At 40.9% G+C, this 24,249-nt stretch overlaps 1 protein-coding gene across 2 annotated transcripts in view; it reads left to right on the top strand.

The window, feature by feature from the left end:
• The window catches only part of pvalb6 (parvalbumin 6), a 44,046-nt gene that overhangs the window by 14,276 nt on the left and 5,521 nt on the right, over window positions 1–24,249 (top strand). Inside the window, exon 1 of one of the 2 annotated variants that reach the window (XM_081371986.1) lies at window positions 21,908–22,019. The exons of the other annotated variant lie outside the window; for it this stretch is intronic. The gene's annotated coding sequence lies outside the window, so the exon portion shown is untranslated. Of the gene's footprint in view, window positions 1–21,907; window positions 22,020–24,249 lie in introns of those variants that run through there. 2 annotated transcript variants of the gene reach the window in all.

A 24,249-nucleotide genomic window follows, 5' to 3' on the forward strand; every position in this document is an offset into this window, starting at 1 on the left:
GAGTTGCTATAGAAATGTATATTCATATGTAAATATGAAGGCGCATAATCATAATTCGCACCTTGATAGCACTTAGATGTTTCTGCCCACTTTCGATCATGTGATTGTCCTCTGCTTTTCCGCTAGACTGAAGTGTAAAATATGCTACACAGTTACTTTCAGTTTATAAAAGATAAATACTGCAATTTTCTGGTGTTTTTTTATTTGTTTATTTTGGTTTTGATTGGTTGGGGCAGCCCTTCATCAAACTTCTAAATACACAGTCCACCTGATAACAGATAACACTATATGTGCCTACATTTTGATTGGATGGGCCTAGCCCACCCCTGCTCATGCCTAGATCCAGCCCTGACGCCAGTACACTGATAGATTTTATATCCGACTACTGCAACTTATGAAAGTCTTAAGGACTCATTCAATTTATAAGGCTCTGATCAAGGATGGATCATAATTACAGATGCACCAATATATCTGGATATTGATAAAGTAATCATTATTTTCATGCTATGGCCAATAAATAATATTCATATAAAAAATGTTTTATTAATAATATTAAAGGTGCACTATGTAATATTGATAGCTAGCGGTTGAACTCGATACTGCAGTCAAAATTAAAATATTGGAGATAGTTTTTTTCCTCAGACTGGACGCTCACACGGGTTGCCAGATTGAGGACAGGCAACAGAAATTAGTGCAATTGACGAAGGTAGACGACTAGCCTTATAGAATAAGTTGATCAGCTAATGTATATGTTTGCAATGTTTTTCCAAGGCTTTGGGTAGAATTTACGATTTCTGATCCAGTTTATTTGCTGGCCATCACTGTGTTTTTCTCCAACTGGCAACTCGGGGTGTCAAAATAATATTGAGTAAATTAGCAGTGGGCGGGATCACACAGACCAAAACAAAAACAGACATTCTGACACGAACTATTTGAACTCAGCATGTTTCCTACATCTTTGCACATGTTTGCACAAACATATTATGGTATTTGTTATGCTTTTGTACAGTCAAAAAATTAAATAGGCTACAGCACTTTTAAGATTTAAACTATTTTTGTCTGTGAAAAATTTAAATCAAACTTAAAATCATGCATTTTAAATGCTGCAAGTGAATGTAGCTATCACAGAATTTGAATGTACAGTATGCAAAATGGATATTCATTTTGAGATTTATTTATTTTGATATTTTTAGTGGAGGAGCTTTAGTATTGCGGTCCTTATTTCTGATGTGATTTCTGATGATTCAAGAAACAAATCCTGCTATCTTGTTTGTGACCTTGTAAGGGACATTGTGTGGGTGTCAGAGGTTTTTGAAATGAATATGTGTGTGTTTGATGCCAAGCCTTTCGTATGCGCGCGCGTGTGTGTTTTGTGTGTGTTTATCTCATTTGGATTTTATCTGTAATGCTAAAACACCTGCTAATTATCCACTCAGAATGAAGCTGCATGCTAATGGACTGACACATTATCACACTCACACACACACACACACACAGTAGGCCTATCTGGCACTCTGTGAACCGATAAACATGAGAGGTTTTCTGTTAATAAGTTGTTTTATTTGGTGTGACAGTGCGTGAATGTTCTCTGTAGGAGTGCAGTGTTCAACAAGAATGCATAGAGAGAAGAATTTCTCACCTGTGCTAATTTATATGCTACATCTGTGCCAAAGTGCGAACATGTAGGGAGGTGAGCTATATACCCTTTGGGCTGTTTCTTACACAAATCTATCATATGCCCTCAGAAGACTCACTTTTTATTATGGTGTTTTTGTTTTCTGAAATCTCTTCTTATTGCAGACTTTGGTATCAATGTGTATGACTGATCTATTCTTAGCTCTTTGTACCGTTTTAAGGTGACTATTTATTACCTTGGCTTGTTTTCGGCAAGGGAAAAGTCTACCTTTAGACTGACGTTAAAGTCACCGTGTCGCACCAGGAGTCACACGTTCAATTAGCCAATCCCTGACCTCCTAAATGAGGTCAGCACTGTGGCGGAGGTCCACCGGGAGAGCAGTCTAAAACGGACTCACTCAGTCTTATCCGGTTACTCTCACTGTTCTTTCTTTAGCTTTCTGGATGATCTTAAATACACACTGTGATATGCCCTAAATTTGCACATAGAGCTTTAAAAGCAGCTGAGCTTTGGAGAAATTATATACTAGTTTATACATAGTGAAATATTATTACAATATAAAATATTTGAATATATTTCAAAATGTAATTTATTCCTGTGATGCAAAGCAGAATTTTCAGTATTTTCTGTCTTCAGTGTCACACGATCCTTCAGAAATCATTCTAATATGCTGATTTGCAAAAAAAAAAAAATCTTATTGTTATCAATGTTGCAAACAGTTGTGCTGCTTAATATTTTTTGTGGAAACCGTGATACATTTTGTCAGGATTATTTGATAAATAGAAAGTTAAAAAAGAACAGCTTTTATTTGAAATAGAAGTATTTTACTGTCTTCTTTGATCAGTTGAATGTGTCCGTGCTGAATATGCAGCACATGCATGCTTATTCTCTTTCTGTCTCTTTTGCAGAGGTCAATTGCTCATTCAGTCAGCAGAAAAGGAGAGGTACAGTGCGTTCCTTCTCTTTTCACTGAATAGCGGTTTTCTGTTACAGTATCTTTGCTTTGTCATCTCAGAAACCCGCTTGATCTCAAGGGACACTCCCACCTAAAGGGCAAAATAATAGAAGTCACAACAGTCGATATGAATCCGCAACTTCAATCTGACGACCAGTAGGATTTCATGTCTTTGCCCTGTGGGGAGTAGAAAAGTCCTTTACTCTGATAGAGTTCCCGAGGTTAAGGATACTGCCTAAGAGTCTATACTAACTGTGATTTGCTCCCCCGCTGAATCAAGATTAGTTTTGATTTGTCCTCCGAGATAATTAGCCTTATTATCCTGCAGTCTGACCTCCTCCACTCTCACTGAACCAATAGCAATGAGTCACATGCACCAGGGGACAAATAAATGTGTTTATTTATTTATTTTCTAGCTGAATCAAATCCAGGTTTAAAAGTTCAACCAAAAATCTAAATCCTCCCTTCACATTGTTACAAACCTGTATGACTTTCTTTTTTTCAAAATATGTTTTTGCTCCTAAATTTAAAACCTTTTTGGGATGAACTATCCCTTTAAGAATCCGTTGAGTAATTCGGAGTAATCCAGAGCCAATCTGAATATTTGGAGCAATTGCTCAAGAATATTCTGATAATAATCATGATATGGTCACACAAGCAAATAATGACTTTACTGCTCTCGGCGCCACATTTAAAAAACCAAGAAACAATCAGAATCATCATCATTTGTGCCAGGCCAATCACAACCAACCAATCCTGAGGGTGCACCGCAGTTCTGAAGGTCGTTTTGCCCCCTGCAAAACAGACAGGGCACAAACATGTACGGTAACACTTGTACTGCTTGAAGCCAGTGAATTCTGGGATAGCCCAGGAGATAGGAATGGTCACGGTGTGGAATGAAGTGACTTAATTAGGCCGAGCAGTGCTTTAATACCCACAGGGCTCTGGACAATTACAGTAGAGGCCATTATTACAGTATTAGCCTGCTCTCTCTGTGTGTGTGTAACTGCATATATAGCTCAATACTTTCATTTACGTCCCGTACGACCATGAGATGTAAGACCTCTCTCTCTCTCTTTCATTTCACTGTTCTCTATGAAGCACTTAGCGCAGTGTTTTTGCCTCAGGCTCAGGCTGGTCACTAGAGTGTAACGTATCTGTATGAGTGTGTGTGTTTGTGTAGATTTATGTCGCCATATCTAAACTGCTGAAAGAAGCAGAGTAGTGCTCTACTGCCCTTGATACTGATACAGGACCTCACTGGCTGTATTACAGTAGCTGTAGACATGACAAAGATAATCTGCCATGGTTAAACACATGTAGCAATGTCCGAATTGTGAATGAATCATCAATCTTTTGGGTCCAATCTTTTTAGTGAACCTGGTTGATTTACAAAACCTGTTCAAATGATTCATTCACATTGGAATCAATAGTTTCTCAATTTCAGCTCACTGACTCGGATAGTCACAGCAATAGCCGCTTTCCGACCGGAGGAACCTTTTCACAGTTCCTAGAACTATTGGCTATAGTACCCGGATGTCGGCGTGTTGGCACCGCAGGAACTAGGAACGATTTTAGTTCTAGGAACTCCATTTGGAGGAACTAATTTAGGTCCTACTTCAGAGTAGGGCCTAAACCAGCACTATAGGAACTACCCGTGACGTTAGTGTACGCTGACTGGCCGAACGCACGCGGAACACCAGCACCCGCCATTTTTAAAACAGCTAGAATGTAAACACACAGATAAAAGCCTATATATTTACTCCATAAACTAACTATACAAACATGGAAAACAGTGATAGATGGGTCTCTAAGCCTTTATGCTTTAGAGAAAATCCAACGCAACTTTGAGGGGACCAAGCCAAACATGATTATGTTTATCTGCCCAGCTAGCAACACTGGACATCAACCACACGGCATAGGCTAATAACCTTTTTTCATATACTGTCTACTTTCTATAACAGTTCTATCTAATAAGATATTAAACAGTACTGTTAGACAGATTGCTAACTAATAAACACAGAGAATGCGAGCATTGTTTGGTCTGGCGTTCTCAGCGCCGTCAAAATAAAGGTCCGTCGCGCCGTCAAAATAAAAGTCGCCATGCTTGTGTCACTCCCTTACCCCTCCTACCAGATCCTATGGCCACTTGGCCAGTGCAAACGCAAACAGCAAAACCGAGTTTGGGGGAGAGTAGTTCATAGAACTGTTTAGAAGTGGACAGTTCCTAGAACTAAGTTCCTGTAACTACTTGGTCGGAAAGCGGCTAATGTCTGGTCTGAGTTTTCACTGAACCACTTGATTCACAAAAAAACAAACAAAAAAACATTACTTTAAGTCACATCATTCTATGATCCAGTTGATTCACAAAATGTTGTGCTACTTCAGAGAAAGGACTTGGAATATCAGGCACAAGTTGAATTGATGATATTTTTGGTGCATTTGCATGCTTTTTGAAGCTTGAATACTTCAGTCCATATTTATTGTATTTGCACGGAAAAGAGCGACTAACACTTCAGAATCTCTCCTTTTGTGTAGAGGCCGACCGATAAAGGATTTTTAAGGCCGATACCGATACAAATATTTGGTGATTTAAAAATCCGATATTCCGATATATCGGCCGATATATATATTTTTTTTAAAAAATCCAGAAACAAAACATGAACAGATTTCCCTAACATTAGTTATTTGTCGTTATTTAAGAGTCCTCAGCCTTACTAAAATAATATGATAATGCAGTTTAAAAATAAACTTGTTTGTTTTATTGTCACAACAGAACAGAATATATTAAAGTTCTGATAAATATAATGTATAAAAATACAAACTTAAGATATGAAACTTAAAAAAGTCAACTATTATTATTAATATTGACAGTAATAATTCAATTATGTAATAATGTGTGTGTGTGGAGAACTGATAAGATTGTAAATGTGTACCTTGAAATGCAATGTAAGTCGCTTTTGATAAAAGCGTCTGCCAAATGTCAATGTTATAAGCTACCTTATAATTACAATGTCAACTTGCTTATCCCTTTACCTGCACTCTTTTAATTCTATCCATCTATTCCATCAAGCTACAACAAACCATTTTCAATCATCATTTGCTGCCTGCCTTCTAAAATCTACTACTAAGTGATGCACTAAATACATTATGTGACTCGTTAATGCTGTGGCTAAACGAAGTCAGCAACGCACACTTGGATTTCACACACGTGTAAAAGAAAAGCTAACTTTTATGCACAGGCTATGTTTGATACTTTTTCTCTATGTCTAAATGTTCACTCCTCGCTTGCCTAACTTACATTTTACAATGCAGAGACTGGAACTACAGATATGCTAGTTATAAATACAGTAATCATTACTTTATTTAGGCAGAATAAGTTTGTTGTGATTTCCAAGCTCATTGATGTTAGCGATCTTCCTTGTATAGTGCCCTCTGGTGGACAAACTATGCAGTGCCAACACTCATAACATGGTTGAATGGTGTTTTGTTCGCTTTTATTTTATTTTTTAAATATTCATTTATCGGCCATTATAAATGCCGATACTGATAGTTTGGAAAATGCCTAATATCGGCCGATAATATCGGCCCGCCGATATATCGGTCGGGCTCTACTTTTGTGTTCAGTTCAGGTTTGGAATGACATGAGGGTGTGTAAATGAATCATTCCATTCCAGAGGTTTTCCCTCAAAACCAGCACCGAAAAGTCTGCAGATTTCATCTTAGGCTAATAATTACTTGTCCTTTTAGCTAATTTTACATACTGTCTTCATTACTGTTGAATTGTCTTGTGTTCTTGTTGATGTGTGTCTTACACTGAAGATTTGCTGACTGCAGAGGGTCTCTTCAACTAATTCTATTTTCAAGGATTCTTAAACGGTGAACAACAATCTCCTCTAGTGCCCGTTAGTGCACACACACACACACACACGCGCGCGCGCGCGCACACACACACACACACACACGCACACTTAAAGGCCTACTCTTACATACACATTGCACCAAGCATGAGGAGAATACTAATTTGATGTTGGTCCTCTTTTTTCACGCTATAAGCTGTGGACATGACAAGAATAGAAATAGAGAGAGAGAGAGAGAGAGAGAGAGAGAGAGAGAGAGAGAGAGAGAGAGAGAGAGAGAGAGAGAGAGAGAGAGAGAGAGAGAGAGAGAGAGAGAGAGAGCTGCCTGCTGGGTTGCGGAGAAACGAAGTAGTAGGAAGAATAGAGGACGGGAGAAAAGGAATGAAAATGAATGAATGAGAATGGAGGTGAGGAGTGTGTGAATGAAAAAAATAATAATAGCTGCACAATTTCAGCTCGCACTAGAGGGATGAAGTAGCAGAGCATCGGAAATGAATCTCAATGAATGATTCGTTTTACAAACAAGCACCATCTGGTTCTAAAGTGGGATGGATGAAGCTTTCCCTTTAAACCAGTTCAGTCCTGTTATGGTGTAGATCGGGCCAGTTCTGAATCAGTTTGTTTGGTTCATTGTGGTGAAGGGGTACAACTTCAACACGAGGACCAAAACAGCTGTGAGATGAAGGTCTTCACAAAAGTGTTGTTTTGGCATTCACGGTTGGTGTGGTACAGTAGTTAAAGGAAAAGTTCACCCAAAAATGAAAATTTTGTCATTCACTCTTATGTTGTTCCAAAACTGTGTGAATTTCTTTTGAGAAATCTCTCTGCTTTTGTTCGATCAGTGAGTCAGCGGGGTCAAATCAAACTAATATTGTTTGAAACTCAATGTTCTTCCATTTAAATGAGGAAAGAACAACTAAATTATCCTGTTATCATGCATACAATTTTCATAATAAATTTCATATAAAGTTTACTTCATCCTACTTTACCCTGGTTCTAACTGTCAATAGCCCCTTTCACGCAGCAGTCCCGATAAATTACCGTAAAATTACCAGAACCGGTAAATACACAAATATGCTTTTCACACAGCTCAAGCATCGGCGTTCTGGCATTTTACCGGTAAGAGACCATTCTCACGTCATCAGCAGCAAAATACCGGTAAATTCTGTGAGGTCAGTCATCGGAATTGCAGAGCCGCAGCGCTGATTGGAAAAGAAGGCTGGGTCTCGAGCGCAGCACATTGAAAAATCTGAGATGATCAAAGATGATAATTTAGCGCATATTTAAATAGAAAAACTATTTAAAAACTAAAACAGTGCGGAGTAATCACGTCATCTCCATAAGTCTTAATGATTGGCCCAAAGCAGACTTCTTAGGTCATTGCGTTCTGACTTCGTAAGTGATTATCAAACTGGTAATCTTCTTTCCGCGTTCACACAGAGCACATTAACAGTAATTTACTGGTAATGTTACAACTTCCTTTACTGTTAAATTGCTGGAACCAATTTACTGGTATTTTTGAAAAGGTCCTGTTCACACATAATATGTTACCGGTAATTTACCAGTAAAGACTGTTTGTGTGAAAGGGGCTATTGGCTATTGGCAGCAATGTGCCGCAGTCGAGGGCAACGCTTCCATCATGCTTTTAATAATGAGAGTTTTGTGTGTACATGTATCGATCTCAAGTGCTGAAAGAAACACAAGAAACACTCCCTCTTAATGAGCAGAAAGCTTAAGTAAAGTCTTCTGTGGCCAATTATTTACTGTTATTGCTGTAATTAAAAGGTATGAGTACTGTATCTTTGCCAGCACAGATGACTAAATAACCTCAGCAGTGTCTCCTGTTCTCAATAAAACACCAAAGCGTCAAAGTCAATAGATACGAGTGGACACATGAACCCGTTCTGTAAAAATGTAAATGAATCTGATGTTTCAAAAAGCACTATTCTCTGTAAACCAAAAGTCTGAAGGATCCGTAATGACTTTGGCAGCAAACCCAGAATCTGTTTTGCAAGGAATTGACATTTGTCACAAACTATCCCCCAACAACCAGAGCCTGTTTTCCGAGAGTCACTTCAATCAAATCATCATTAAACATCTGCACGGGAGTCATGCTGTAAATTGAAGATCATTTTCTCCACCATTAAATCTTTGTACTGATATCATGGCCGTACAAAAGTGATTAGCTCATATTCAGACGGCCACAGCAGCTGCTACAAACTCATTAGCGGCAAATTTATGCTTGCATGTTCCTCTTGACTTCCTAGTTTGTAATTAAATTTGTTAATTTTGTTGTTTATTGCTTTTTTCCTTTTATGAATGTGATTATCAGTATCTTATGTCACTATATAAGTTTCTGCATTATTCTTACAGTTTTTGTTACTACTGTAAAAGTATTATATAAATGTTATAATCTACTGTAAATATAAATATTTATAATAAATTATAATAAAAATGAAAAATTATTGTAGTATATCTTTCAAACTTATTTTTTTATTATTGTTTCTGATTAGTAGCCTAACTGTAGTTTTAATACTGTTTCTCTTTCATGGCTCAGTAGATTCATATAAGCATCAAATTGTTTCATCTGTGTCTCCTAAGAAATTTTTGGATACAAGTGTTGACCAATTAATGTGGAAATAGCCTTGGAAGAATTTGATGAGAAATGTTTGAATTCGTATTGAGATCTCTGACTTTTGATTACAAACTTCCTTAGCAAATCTGAGCACAGAGTGAGACTGTGTTGAGATTTCTAATAAAACTACAGAGAAGAGTTTTTCTGAGTAAAAAGAGACTCGAGCTAAAGTCTCAATTTGATCTCCATTTAAAGGGTTAGTTCACCCAAAACCTTCGTTCATCTTTGGAACACAAATTAAGATATTTTTGATTAAATCTGAGAGCTGGATTTCTCCATTAGGCTGCTAGGTGACCGAAACTTGCTGGCCCAGAAAAGTTATTAAAGAGATCGTTAATATAGTCCAAGTAACTACAGTGGCTCAACCTTAAGTATATCAAGCGACGAGAATACTTTTTGTGCGCAAAAACAAACAAAAATAACGACTTTATTCCACTATTCATTTCCTTCTCTCTGGGCCTCGTAGTAGTTTTGCGCTGCGCGTCTGTGTTGCACGTCAACACGCATCACACACATGACCAGCTTCGGCCAATAGTGAGCCTACGTGGTGACGTGTAACACAGACGCACAGCGCAAAAACACTACGTGAACCAACTAGAGGCCCAGAGAAAAAGAAATGAATAGTGCAATAAAGTCGTTATTTTTTTTTTTGTTTTTGCGCACAAAAAGTATTCTCGTCGCTTGATATACTTAACATTAAGCCACTGTAGTCACTTGGACTATATTAACGATCTCTTTAATAACTTTTCTGGGCCAGCAAGTTTCGGTCACCTAGCAGCCTATGGAGAAGTGATCCAGCTCTCAGATTTAATCAAAAATATCTTAATTTGTGTTCCAAAGATGAACGAAGGTCTTACGCGGTTGGAACAACATGAGGGTGAGTAATTACTGACAGAATTTTCATTTTTGAGTGAACTAACCCTTTAATCTCACTGATGTCTTTGAGAAACAAAGAGATATTAGAGAGAATTTCAAGAGTTGCTTTACATTGCTAGATGTGAAAGAGTAGGAGCACATCTCAGAGAACTGAGGCCAGTGACAGTACACTAAAACACTAATATTTCCCAGCATGCACTCTGGCAGCGAGCCACAAGCCTTCATGCCAAGCAGACTAGAGAACTTTTAGTCCTTTTCCTCTCCTCCGTTCTTCCAGACCTCACTGCCTTTCTTCATTAATCTGTCCCTCTTCTTTTTCTTTTTCATCTGCTCTTGCTCTTTTCTTCACTTCTCCTCTGCTGTTCTCAAGAGTCAAGACTGCCTATATTCATTACTTCAGCTGCCTCTGTTTTTCTCTCCAGCTAATGGAATAGTGTGACTGATTGTCAGAGTTGAAGTGACTGAACAGTGTTGGTGTTTTAGTAGGTGTATTTGAGGCCTTGAATGAAGCTTTTATCAGAAGGTTAAAGGGTTCTTTAAGACAAATACACCTCTTATGTCTGTTTTGATGCTGAAATCTCTATCTATCCTTACCTGCGTCTCTCTCTCACACACTTTCAATGTCTACAGTATATATTCACTTTGCCACTTTATGCTTAATCAACTAAAATCACCAGTTGTTTAAAAATAGATGAAGTTGGCAGTATTTTTTGCAGATATAATTTTCAATATTTAATATTCAGTCTAGGGATGCAAATATAATGAGTTGAGCTTTTTTTTTTTTTTTTTTTACAGTATATAGACTTTTCATGTTGGCCATTTATCAGTTATCGACCATAACATGAAAATAATAAACAGCTTATAAAATTTGTAATATTGGTGCATCCCTAATTCAGAATTTTTTTAAATGTGTTTTAAGTGTCCAAATATTTTTTAACTCTCTGTATGTGTGCTGCAAGGCGTTGCTCCTCAACTTGAAGTGTTTTTGACCCACCTAATGCCACCTATAATATCACCAAAGGTCAAATTATTGATCTTTCAACTCAAACACATATGCACACACACACACAAGATGATGGTCAGGTATTACAAACGCGTTTTTGAAGCGCAATCTTCAATGCACCAGGTCTAGTTCTAGTTTTGAACTTCTGCATGCAGCAGCTCAAAGGTCAGTGTCACAGAAGAGTGCCTGTGTGAGTGGAAGTCTGATATTTTAAAGCTCCCCAGGTTACCAGTTTTGATATTAATACTAAAACGTAGAGATAGAGGCATTTAGTTAGTTGTGTTTTAGGCTGCAGAAAAAATTGCATTTTATGCTAAAGCTGTAAAGTTGTTGAAATCGTTGTCATAATCGTCCATTTGAGATTGGATTACGGTGGAGGGAAATTTTGGTTTTGTGTTGTGAAAAGGAGTTCTTCTTAAATGGACAGATGAAAGCATAAATGGAGTGTGTGTGGATGGCGGACGGGATGGGATGCGTGAGCTAGTCGGAGGACCATATTGCCCTGAGGTTGTGATGCATTGTGGGAATCCTGCAGCATGCAATGAGACTCATGCAAGACTGAGCATGTGAAGGAGGAAACTGGTAAAGCTATCACTGTCACAGTGTCTGGTTGTGTTCCCCTGGTATCCACTAGATGTCCTCATTTCCCCACGGTGTCATTCACAGGAACTACCTTTCCCACAATTCCAGTCTGTGTGATTGCACAGGTGTTTGTTATCTGTTTCCAGCTGTCTCTCGTTGTCATCTAGTTTGTTCCTGTATTTAAAGCCCTGTTTGTTCCATGTCCTGTGTGTATCGTTGTTGTTGTCACACCGCGTTTGGTTTCCCGTGTTCCCTGAGCCTGTTTATTGTTTACTGTTTTGGATTGCTTCACTGGATTTTGAACCCTGCCTGTTTTGACCATTCTTTGGATTACCCTTTTAATAAACCTCACCTCAACTGCACTTGGATCCTCCTCGCTGTCTTTCTTGAGCGGATCGTGACAGAACGATACACCAATGTATGGATCTAGCAATTTGGGGTTTCGTATCCCTCCTCCTACCACTGAGCGGGAGAGGAGAGAGTGTTTCGAGGGTACCCGTCTGGTCATTTTCCGTGGGACCCGGGGAGCTCGCAGAGGAATGGTGGGTCGAGAGGGAATCCAACAATACCCTCCACCATGCCCCCTCTTCGAATTCGGGTTGCTGAGGGACGGGTCGGAGCCCCCATCTCGCCGTCGTGGACAGAGAGGGGATAGGAGACGCAAGTCTGCCGGCCGTGAGAATGCTTCACCGCTGCCCAGCCGAGACAATGCATCACCGCTGCCCAGCCGAGAGAATGCATCGCCGCTGCCCAGCCGAGAGAATGCATCGCCGCTGCCCAGCCGAGAGAATGCATCGCCGCTGCCCAGCCGAGAGAATGCATCGCCGCTGCCCAGCCGAGAGAATGCATCGCCGCTGCCCAGCCGAGAGAATGCATCGCCGCTGCCCAGCCCGAGTCCGGTGGTCCCGAGTACGGTGATTCCGAGTCTGGTGGTCCCTAAACGGAGGAGAAGGAAGACTCCCTCCATGACTGTTCCGGTGGTCCCAGTTCCGGTGGTCCCGAGTCCGGTGGTCCCAATTCCGGTGGTCTCAAGACACAGGAGGAGGAGAAGGGTTCCCTCCATAATTGTTCCGGTGGTCCCAGTTCCGGTGGTGCCTGCCGAGCCTGTGTCTTCGGACAAGATGGCCGCCGCCGAGTCTGTTCACGTCACGTCTGCCGGGCCTGTGTCTTCGGACAAGATGGCCGCCGCCGAGCCTGTTCACGTCACGCCTGCCGAGCCTGTGTCTTCGGACAAGATGGCCGCCGCCGCGAGTGTTCACGTCACGTCTGCCGAGCCTGTGTCCCCTGACAAGATGGCCGCCGCCGAGAGTGTCCACGTCACACCTGTCGAGCCTGTGTCCTCTGACAAGATGGCCGCCGTCGAGCCTGTGTCTGTTCCTGAGCCTGAGCCGGTGGTGTCTGTTCCTGAGCCTGAGCCGGTGGTGTCTGTTCCTGTTCCTGAGCCGGTGGTGTCTGTTCCTGTTCCTGAGCCGGTGGTGTCTGTTCCTGTTCCTGAGCCGGTGGTGTCTGTTCCTGTTCCTGAGCCGGTGGTGTCTGTTCCTGTTCCTGAACCGGTGGTGTCTGTTCCTGTTCCTGAGCCAGTGTCAGTTCCTGTGCCGGAGCCAGTGTCTGTTCCTGTGTCTGTGTCTGTTCCAGTTCCTAAGCCAGTGGTGTCTGTTCCAGTCTCTGGGCCGGAGCCAGTGTCTGTTCCTGAGTCGGAGCCAGTCTCTGTTCCTGTGTCGGTTCCTGTGTCTGTGTCTGTTCCTGTTCCAGAGCCGGTGACATCTATTCCTGAGCCCTCAGTGACCGTGACACTGGCCATTATGGCCACAGCCATGTGGTGTGTGTGGGCTACGCACACACTTGAGCCGGTGGTGTCTGTTCCTGGTCCGGTGGTGTCTGTTCCTGAGCCGGAGCCAGTGTCTGTTCCTGAGCCGGAGCCAGTGTCTGTTCCTGAGCCGGAGCCAGTGTCTGTTCCTGAGCCGGAGCCAGTGTCTGTTCCTGAGCCGGAGCCAGTGTCTGTTCCTGAGCCGGAGCCAGTGTCTGTTCCTGAGCCGGAGCCAGTGTCTGTTCCTGAGCCGGAGCCAGTGTCTGTTCCTGAGCCGGAGCCAGTGTCTGTTCCTGAGCCGGAGCCAGTGTCTGTTCCTGAGCCGGAGCCAGTGTCTGTTCCTGAGCCGGAGCCAGTGTCTGATCCTGAGCCTGAGCCGGTGGTGCCAGTGCCCGAGCCGGTGGTGCCAGTTCCAGTGCCCGAGCCGTTGGTGCCAGTTCCAGTGCCCGAGCCGGGAGTTCCAGTGCCAGTTCCGGTGGTGCCAGTTCCAGTGCTTGAGCCGGTGGTGCCAGTTCCAGTGCCAGTTCCAGTGCCCGAGCCGGTGGTGCCAGTTCCAGTGCCAGTTCCGGTGGTGCCAGTTCCAGTGCCCGAGCCGTTGGTGCCAGTTCCAGTGCCCGAGCCGGTGGTGCCAGTTCCAGTGCTTGAGCCGGTGGTGCCAGTTCCAGTGCCAGTTCCGGTGGTGCCAGTTCCAGTGCCCGAGCCGGTGGTGCCAGTTCCAGTGCCAGTTCCGGTGGTGCCAGTTCCAGTGCTTGAGCCGGTGGTGCCAGTTCCAGTGCTTGAGCCGGTGGTGCCAGTTCCACCATCCGAGGGGTCGTCTCCACCGTGGCCGCCCGAGGGGTCGTCTCCGCCCTGGCCGCCCGAGGGGTCGTCTCCGCCCTGGCCGCCCGAGGGGTCGTCTCCGCCCTGGCCGCCCGAGGGAATGTCTCCGCCCTGGCCGCCCGAGGGAAAGTCTCCGCCCTGGCCGCCCGAGGGAAAGTGTCCGCCCTGGCCGCCCGAGGGGTCTTCTCCGCCCTGGCCGCCCGAGGGGTCTTCTCCGCCCTGGCCGCCCGAGGGGTCTTCTCCGCCCTGGCCGCCCGAGGGGTCTTCTCCGCCCTGGCCGCCCGAGGGGTCTTCTCCGCCCTGGCCGCCCGAGGGGTCTTCTCCGCCCTGGCCGCCCGAGGGGTCTTCTCCGCCCTGGCCGCCCGAGGGGTCTTCTCCGCCCTGGCCGCCCGAGGGGTCTTCACCGCCCTGGCCGCCCGAGGGGTCTTCACCGCCGTGGCCGTCCGAGGGGTCTTCACCGCCGTGGCCGCCCAATGGACTGTCATCTCCGTCCCGGCCGCCCGAGGGACTGTCGTCTCCGTCCCGGCCACCCGAGGGACTGTTCGCTTCGCCCCGGCCGCCCGAGGGACTGTTCGCTTCGCCCCGGCCACCGGATGAACTGTTTGCTTCACACTGTTTCCCCAATGTACTGTCTGTGTCACCCTGGCTCCCTTTGAGTCTGTTACCCCCTGTTTCTGTTTCCCTTCATGGACCTGGCCCCCCGTCCCTCCCCCTGATCCTCCACCTTGCCACCTCCCTCCTGAGTTTTTGTTTTGTTCCGTGTCTGGTCTTGGAGTGTCTGGGAGCCACTCCGTAGAGGGGGGGTTATGTCACAGTGTCTGGTTGTGTTCCCCTGGTATCCACTAGATGTCCTCATTTCCCCACGGTGTCATTCACAGGAACTACCTTTCCCACAATTCCAGTCTGTGTGATTGCACAGGTGTTTGTTATCTGTTTCCAGCTGTCTCTCGTTGTCATCTAGTTTGTTCCTGTATTTAAAGCCCTGTTTGTTCCATGTCCTGTGTGTATCGTTGTTGTTGTCACACCGCGTTTGGTTTCCCGTGTTCCCTGAGCCTGTTTATTGTTTACTGTTTTGGATTGCTTCACTGGATTTTGAACCCTGCCTGTTTTGACCATTCTTTGGATTACCCTTTTAATAAACCTCACCTCAACTGCACTTGGATCCTCCTCGCTGTCTTTCTTGAGCGGATCGTGACAATCACTCCTGTTGGCGCATTTAGCACACACACACCCACACTCTTTAATTTACCCAAACCTATTTCCTCTTTGTCTTTGGTTTCTTAGACTTGAAGTCTTTTGCCTGATTCTCAGGGCGGCAAGGTTTGGATGGTTAGCCCGATTCAGTTAGCCCCTGCTGGTAGATGTCATAACAGCACCATCTAAATGCAAAGTGCGCCTATTCAAAAGTTGTTGTTTTTCCCCCGTAAACAACATATAAATCACAAATATATTTTGAAGGCTTTTAAATGTGTGAAATGGACTAATGATTTTTGGGACTGGAAAGTTTGGGACTGGAAACATCTCTGTGGTGTCATCAACCAATCAGGAGTGCATTTCCCAAAAGCATCCTTAGTCAACTATGGTTGCAAGTTCCATTGTTACTAACATAGTTCAACGATTTGGCGTTTCCTGAAACCTAGTTCCAATGAACATTCGAAAACAGCATTGCAACCTTTGTGGTTGGAACTACAGCTCTCTTTCAGTTCCATAGTAATAGATGTGATTTAGGTCATGTTCTTTTGCACAATAAGCAAGATAACATTCAGTGCATTCTTTATCTTTCATGCCATTTAAAGTCCCCCTGAAGTCAATCATTTTATTCCTTAAAACTCATCTTTGATCACCAAAATGACATATTGTAACGTGTTTTCCTTGATAAATAAATATTCGTGCTTTAAAATAGCTTAAATGTAACTCTACACCCTTGCCTAATCTAGTATACGCGGTTCTATGAACATGCAAATTAGCCCCGCCTCCACTCACTCACACCAGCTCAGAGATCCACTCATTGATGATCACACGTTGACGTGATTGGTTACAAGGTAATTTGTGACGTCAGAGACACCAGCAATTTCAATTTCAAATCGTGTCTTTGGTTCACTGCAGTTTTAAGGAGTTTAAATACTCAGCATTGGTGTTGACTTATGAATGTGCACATGGTTTGTTTTAAAGCATATTAAAAACACTAAAGACATATAAACAACATTAATTTTCACCACAGGGAGACTTTAAATACATATACATTTTAATCTTTTAGCTTGTTAACTATTAACTGCGTTATTAAAGAGTGTCCATGTGCATAATGTGTAAGGTACTGTATGACAAACCCGCCAACATCTCAGAGAAATTATGAAGAAAGCTGCTGAACGAATGAACCGCATAGATAGTCTATCAAAGTACACCAATTGCATACTGGATGTTAACTTGATTCAAAAAATTAACTACTTTCTGTTGTTTTGTGTGAAGGAACTATCATAATCTGACATTAATTGCAATCTTCAATCAATGAATTTAGAGACTCTATTACTTCACCTGCCTATGATGTATTTAACATCAGTCCTGTATCGTTCAACCAACGTGGTTTAAATGACAGAGATGTGACCATGTTTCTACAGTTCCTGGTTAATGTCTTGAAGAGCACATCATACTGATAGTTAAGTTACATTGTTGTATGAAAAATGTAACCAGGAACCATGTAACCTGTTCTATTCCGATTGGTTCTAGGATGATGAGTCACATGGCATTTATGGCTTAGATTATTGGCTCAAAATGTTCTGTGGTCCCATTCAAACTTCCTTTCCTGGGGGATCTGCACTGCACTAGCAAAGCAACTGCCATAAATTAATGGAAATCTCAATGGATATGTTTATCCAGGTATCATAAACCTCCTGGGTACAAACACACTTTATAGCCTGAAGATAATTTGTCTTTCTAATCTTCCTTTTCTTTAAGACAAGAAATGCTCTACAACCCATTTCTCTTTTCCCTCAGTTTTCCTTCGTTGAAAGGTATGTTCTCCTCTTGAGCCATTATCTCTCTCTCACATACACAAACACATTCAGGGAAATGCTTTATCCTACTCAAAGGAGTTTTATGTAATTGCTCACTGTCACGGCCCAGGGTGTTTTACTTTACTGCTATTCTAATGTTGCTTCACCCTAGAGCCAAAAGTATTTATGAATTGCCAAAGATGACCACCTCTTTGTCCTCCAACAGTTCAGTATTTCGAATGCTTTTCCCCCTATACTCAAATAATTTAGTTTTGTTGGATGTGCTCACGCTCCATCGACCTCCTGCTCAGTGATGTTTCATTATGTGCATGAATTACAGGCATTTTATTGTTTCCTTATTTTGCCGTCCCGAGAAACCCACATGCCTTGTTTCATGGCACCTCTTCTCCTCCCACCATCCATAATTGATGAGAGAATATCTGTCTGTTTTTTAAACATGTGCTCTGCAGTTGCAGCAATATGGAAAAATTACTCTCTGATTCAACTCAGCAGTGGTTTATCGTGCTATCCTAAATGTTAAAAGTTATTGTGTATTTAAATCATTTTTATAATAAAAAAAATACCTAAAAAAAAAATATATATATATATATATATATATATATAAATGCATGGCACATTTAAACGTTTAGAATGATGGCAGTTGACTACACAACTGTTGATTGTATGGGTCCTGTAGAACTTTATTATTATTATTATTATTATATTTATGTATTGTCAAATTATTTGATTTTTACTATCAATACCATAATTTTGGTATTGACAAATGGATTTGTGATATTGTAAAGAATACCTATAAATCACTAAATATATCTAAAAAATATATGTTTTAATATATTTTAGTTAAAAATCTTGAAATATATTTATTAAAAGGGTTGAAAAGTGCTCTCTGTAAAACAATTAATTTTGTTATTGAGTCTTATTAAAGATTTTTTTTGTTTCTGTGAATGTTGTTTTATGCACTATAGTAACATGGAAATATGAGCTTTTCAGTGTTTAGCGTGGACATCTCAGCTGTTTTTGACCTAATATATTTAAATTTTTCATGTCAGCGATCCATCGATTTTAGAATTTAGTCTTTTTGGACTGATTAGAATGTTTTCAGGACTGAAACAAACAGTATTACGTACAATTTACTGTATATAGCACATAATGCTCCTTTTACAAAATAAAGAAAAATCTATTTCTGATGTAAAATGACTTCAGTGTTAGACTTAGCACAAATAACAGTCTCACGTGTGCATCTACAGCAAAAATCATAACACCAGATGGTCCATTTATTATCTCACACACATGCTAACAAATACTCAGTTTACCAGCAACTGAATGAGTTTTGGGTTTGCTTGTCCTGGTTTAGCAGAAGGCTTTCTAGATCTCTTGGAGTCCTGTAAGAGATCCACAATCTGTCTGACAAGGACAGAACGGCTAGTGCACATGGTCACACCTGAATCAAGCTGTGCTTTCTATTCCTGAGTAGATCAACAGGAGCAGTTCGGAACACTGTGGCACGGATCAATGAACTTGTCTCTAATGTTAATGCAACGTCAGCACAACACTCAGTATAGGAGTTGCAAAAGATACGTTTCTACATGGGCCCTAAAAAGTAATTGGAAACACAAAAATAATAGTTCACCCAAAAATTAAAATATCATCATTTATGCCCACACATGTAATTCCAAACCTGCTTTTTTTGGGGGGGGGGGGGGGGGGGGGGGGTTTGCAGTGGAAAAAAACAACTCAAAAGAAAATATTCTGGATATTGTTGGAGTTGTTTGGACCCCAATTCCAGCCCCCAAATGTCTCACTTTTGAAAAAGGGTTAGCAAATATCCATGTCTGAGGGAAAGATACAATTTTAAAATGCTATATGTTTCTAGGCAATAGAGCACATCTACATGGTGAATGGCCTTGGGTTAACAAATCCGAGTGTGAAAAGGCGAAAAGTGTGACTTAGTACTTTTTGAGGCCATGTACTATAGAGAAAAAAGGAAGGGGAATAGAAAGAGACACTTTTAACTTTCTCCAGTATTGATCCAATAAAACCAACGATAGAGACAGACTGAGACAGAGGACAAGCACTGAAGAGTTTAAAAATCAAATGCCTCCTTCCCCCGAGTCTAGTGCGGTTTGGATAATTATACATCATAGAGAAATGCACTGAAGGTTGTTAACCAGTCTTAACCACACACACACACACACACACACACACACAGAGAGAGAAAGAGAGAATTCTCTGTGGGTTCTGTGCCCCATAGCCCATGTAATTGACGATAATGACGATCTGACATTCCCGGCTCGTGAGATCTCTCACCTTGAGCAGAATTGGACTCCCAACCGCAATGCGGTCTCTCCACAACAGCACAAGTTTACGACCCGGCGCACAACTGATGTTTAAAAGTGAATTTTGTTTGAACACCAAGAAAGGGAGTCTGCTCGCACAGACTCTGAAAACAAATCAGTTTTATTGATGAAATCCAGATGAGATGAAATCCAGTCCTATTCATACAGACGATTCATAGTTTGGCAATTCAGCTGAAAACACTGGTGCAGTGGAAGGAGAATATATAAAAACCTCTTTGCAGTGAAATAAAATGCAGTGAAATAAAATTCCTTTTTTAAAGAAATTGTCTTTATTGTATGATCTTTAGCTTTTCAATTAAGTTAGAATATTTTAATTTACTAATAATATACATTTTATTGATAATAATGTAAATGCATTTAAGTTATTCTACGGCCACTAATATAGAGGAGACTAAAAGATTTTTGCTGCTTGTTTAATTTACTTATTAAAATGAGCTACTGCAACACAATTCTTTAACATTTTGCCATAACTTAATTTCATGTTCATTCCATTTAATTTTGTAAAATGGAAGTTCGTTTAATCAATTTGTTTTGGGACTTCATTAATCATTTTTGTTGCTGAAAGTCACCAGTAGGTTTCTTGCTCCCAATATGCTTTGTGTGGGACTGGATTGGGAGTGAAAAAGGTTAAATTATGTCTAATGCCTACTTGTTTTGAGGAAGATCATTAAATTATTAGTTATGTCAGTTGCAGATTGTGGTTACCGTTGTTTTGAAGAGTGGAGCTTGAGCTTAGTTTGATGTCCAATACCTGAAAACTATACAATGCATATTGCATTAACAGCAAATACTGTGCTTTAGTACATTACATATAGTAAGAAAAAGTTGCATTTATCATGCTAAGCTAGCAGTTAATACGCCACAGCTCCGTGTTGTGGGATGGAAGGGGAAGTATTTGGGATTCAGTGCACACTCCAGGCAATGATGGATTGTACTGATGAACCTGATTCACTCTGTCGACTTCACTTTACCTCTTTGTCCTATTCTTCGCCAGTGAGAGGAGCAAAATGTGACTAAACCCAACAGCTTTATGAATTCAGACTTCCTAAGGTCTCGGCAAACACAGACGTTTCTCTAGACGATCATTCCATCATCTTTCTCAGATTGCTCGACAGCCTTTTCTTATGGCCATCAGCTGATGTGAAGAGAAATGAGTTTCGGATGGTCTCTCTTTTTCTGTCGTGAATTTTGTCTCTACTCCCTGAATGCAGACTTTTAAATCAATCTGGTTTTGGCTTATTTCCATCGGTTCTTCTCTGAGGAGCAAATGATTAACTAAACCATTAGAGGTTTTCAATATTTCATAATAACTGTTCATGATAGAGTTTGTGTGTGTGTGTGTTTTATCCTCCTGGGACCCAGTAATTTATTTTTATTTACTGTAGTGCACATTTGTTTTGAGTGAATTCCTCTGAAAGCATATAAGCCGTAGTTCATCATTATCTGAATTGGTGCATATTAAAGAGACAATTCTGGGCTTTGTGTGTGTGTGTGTGTGTATCTAAATGTCAGTGTGTAAATACACTGCTGTTGGGGTCAGTAAGATTTTTTTTCCCAAAAGAAATTAATACTTTTATTCAGCAAGGATGCATTATTAAATTGATTAAAAGTGACAGTAAATACATTTATACTATTACAAAAGAGTTGTGTTTCAAAGTAATCCTGTTCTTTTTACCATTTTATTCATCAAAGAATCCAAAAAAAAAAAAAAAAAGGCATCTCAGTTTCTAAAATAAAAATTAACAGCACAACTGTTTTAACATTGATAATAATAAATGTTTCTTGAGCATCAAATCGACATATTGGTATGATTTCTGAAGAATCATGTGACACCGAATTAAAGAGAATCATTAAAAATTCTACAGAGAATTTGTCTGTCTATATGTGTGTCTACAGTGAGTGTTACTTATTTATTCATGTTGTTGTTGTTGTAATGTGTTTCGTATGCTCCAAACAGAAGGTTAACGGATTGCGGTTTTAGAGTAAAGTCAGATCTCTTGATGGACCCTAAAAAGCCTTTTCGCCAGCTTTCACTGGTGTCCTTCCTCAGATTTACCCTCGGCTACAAATATATTGTTTCCATCCCTCCATTCAGAGCGTTAATAGACTCACAATGCTGTTTTCTCTAATGGATTGCTGTGGCTTTTGTATTTGCTCACATGCGGCTGTGTTTTATTAAGTTCATGGATCACTGAGCATGCCGTAATATAAAACTCTCCTTCTGGGCCAAGCAGGATATGTGTCTATCCAAATTTCTTATTCATGGTCTTCATCTTGTGCGTGCAAGGATTTAGACGGAGAGAGCTGTATTGTTAGATGAAGCATGTTGACCCTCTTCAACACGAGAGCCTAAAGCACTGCATCTTTTCTCTTATCTTGTGAACAACAATTTTGACTTGCTTTTTTATTTAAGCAGCATCACAAAAGAAAACGTGCTTTTGAACTGCTGTGGTTGCAGCCGGTACAGCGTGACTAAAGGTGCGTTCCGATTCGCATTCTTGTGCAATATTCTATGTTGTTTTGTAGTAATAGTGTAGATGTTGCCTTACTTCTTTGCAAGATGTTCATTAGGTTTTTTTGCCACAGATACTGATAATGAAATTAAGCAACATGGTGTTCCTTTTAACATAATTTCAGAAGAGTTTGCTTTCTGCAGTGACATTTATGCTGCATTACATGGACTACATTTACTGTATGCATTTGGCAGACGCTTTTATCCAAAGCGACTTACATTGCATTTCAAGGTATACGTTTTACATTCTTATCAGTTCTTGCTTTCCCTGGGAGTCAAACCCATGACCTTGGCGTTGCAAGCGCTAACGCTCTAATGTTTGAGCTACAGGAAGGCTGTAAAGAAGTATTTATAGAAAACTAAGCTACATATTCAGTATTGGAAAGTTATAACAAACATGATTATTTAAAATTGAAACTAATTAATCAGTCTGTAAATAATTATTAATTTGAGTTGTCTCTGAGTGTTCCCAGAAGTAAACCTTATATATTTCAATTAAGAGTTTTTAAATTAAATGAAACTAAACTTAATTATTTAAGTTTAATTGGCTATATAATTATTTTGGTTAAACAATTATTCTTATCGCTGTTTTCATTTTCTTTTAATAGAATTGTAGTGTTTTTTAAATGAGTGTGATTTATGTTACAGTCCCATTTACGTCTGCCTCCATAATTGTGTTTTATGTTTGCACATGTAATTCACGGTGTGCACGGTCTGAAAACCTTGACTCTCCCAAAGTAGATATACATAAAAAATTAATGAAGTATCTATCGTGAAGTATATGCACTCAAAAAAACCGCAGCCGATCAATTTTAAAAGAAAGATGGAGAGAATCGCCTCTGAGAGAGAAGACTCTGGCACTGCTGCGGACCTTCACGCTTGTTTGTGAAGGTCCTCAAGCTTGACCTTGCTTAACTTCTTTAAAATGTTTTATTCCAGCAACATTTTCACTGCTGTTTGTTGTTGATGCTTGTGCTTTTTCCTTCATGATTTTTCTTTTATGTTTCTAATTCTCTCTTGATCTCTGAGACGGTATGAATAAAAAGCGTTTGTGTGTGTGTGTGTGTGTGTGCGATTGTGTTTCTGTCACTGAATACTGTATTCCCATTAAAAAAGCTGCCTGAGGCATCCGGTTCTGAACCAGTCGCTCTGTGTCATGTTTTGGCCTGCAGTGCGTGTGAATGTCTGAGTGAAAGAGAATTTAGAATGTTCCTTTTAGTTCGTTGTATTTTAGCTTCTATTTTATTCAATGAGCTTGACTACAGCATGATCACATGATCAGTATTTTTTACATCCCTAGTCTTAGCTAATCAACAGGCTGGTTTGAGCCCAGATGGGCAGGTCTTGTCTGATCTGATCTGATCTGGTTTGGTCTGTTCTCTGTAGGCATTTCTCATTGTCATCCTCAGTGTGCGTCAGAGCGAGTAGGGCTCTGTAAAATACCAACTCAACTGTTTGAAAGGCATCTCACTACTCTTCACGCTCTGTTCCTCTCTAGCGCAGGACTGTCTTTTCCTCTCTTTCTCATGCACTCAGTGCCTTTGATGTCTCTCTAGCTCTTATTCACTTATTCGCTGCTTCTCCTCCCCTCGTTGTGTCTTCAGTGAGGCTTTAGGGTGTGTTTCCATCTGTTCCTCAGTTCAGTAGTCAGCGCACTGCCCAGGGAGTCACCAGTCCTTTTGCACTGAAACCATCCCTATTTATTAGGAAAATATTCAAGGACGATAACTATAAAGATATAGTTCTAAAAATCATTCTCAATATTAAAGAATAGCAGAGTTCACACCACAGCTGTAACGATAACGGCACAGAGAAACAATATCGTTGGAATCACTTTCAGAGCGATTAACGAGAACATTCATTAAGGACATCGCAAGGAAGCTCCATGTTCTCAGAATGTTGTTCTAAGAACGTTTTTTCTCAACATTACGAGAACATTCATCAAGTACAAATTAAACCATGGACGTTGCACTCAGAACGTTATATGATAACATTATGACAACATTCAGCAAATAAAATAACATTAAAAGGACTTTTCCCGAGAATGTTATTCTAAGAACGTTTTCTCTCAACATTACGAGAAAGTATAATAACTGTTAACAACATTGTAATAATGTTCCATAAACATTATTTTAAGAACGTTTTGTCCTTACATTTACATAACTTTGAAAGAACGTCAGTGAAATTTATGGGAAC

This window comes from Scardinius erythrophthalmus (genome assembly GCF_964197995.2).
Source record: "Scardinius erythrophthalmus genome assembly, chromosome: 1".
In the NCBI taxonomy this organism is placed as follows: domain Eukaryota; kingdom Metazoa; phylum Chordata; class Actinopteri; order Cypriniformes; family Leuciscidae; genus Scardinius; species Scardinius erythrophthalmus.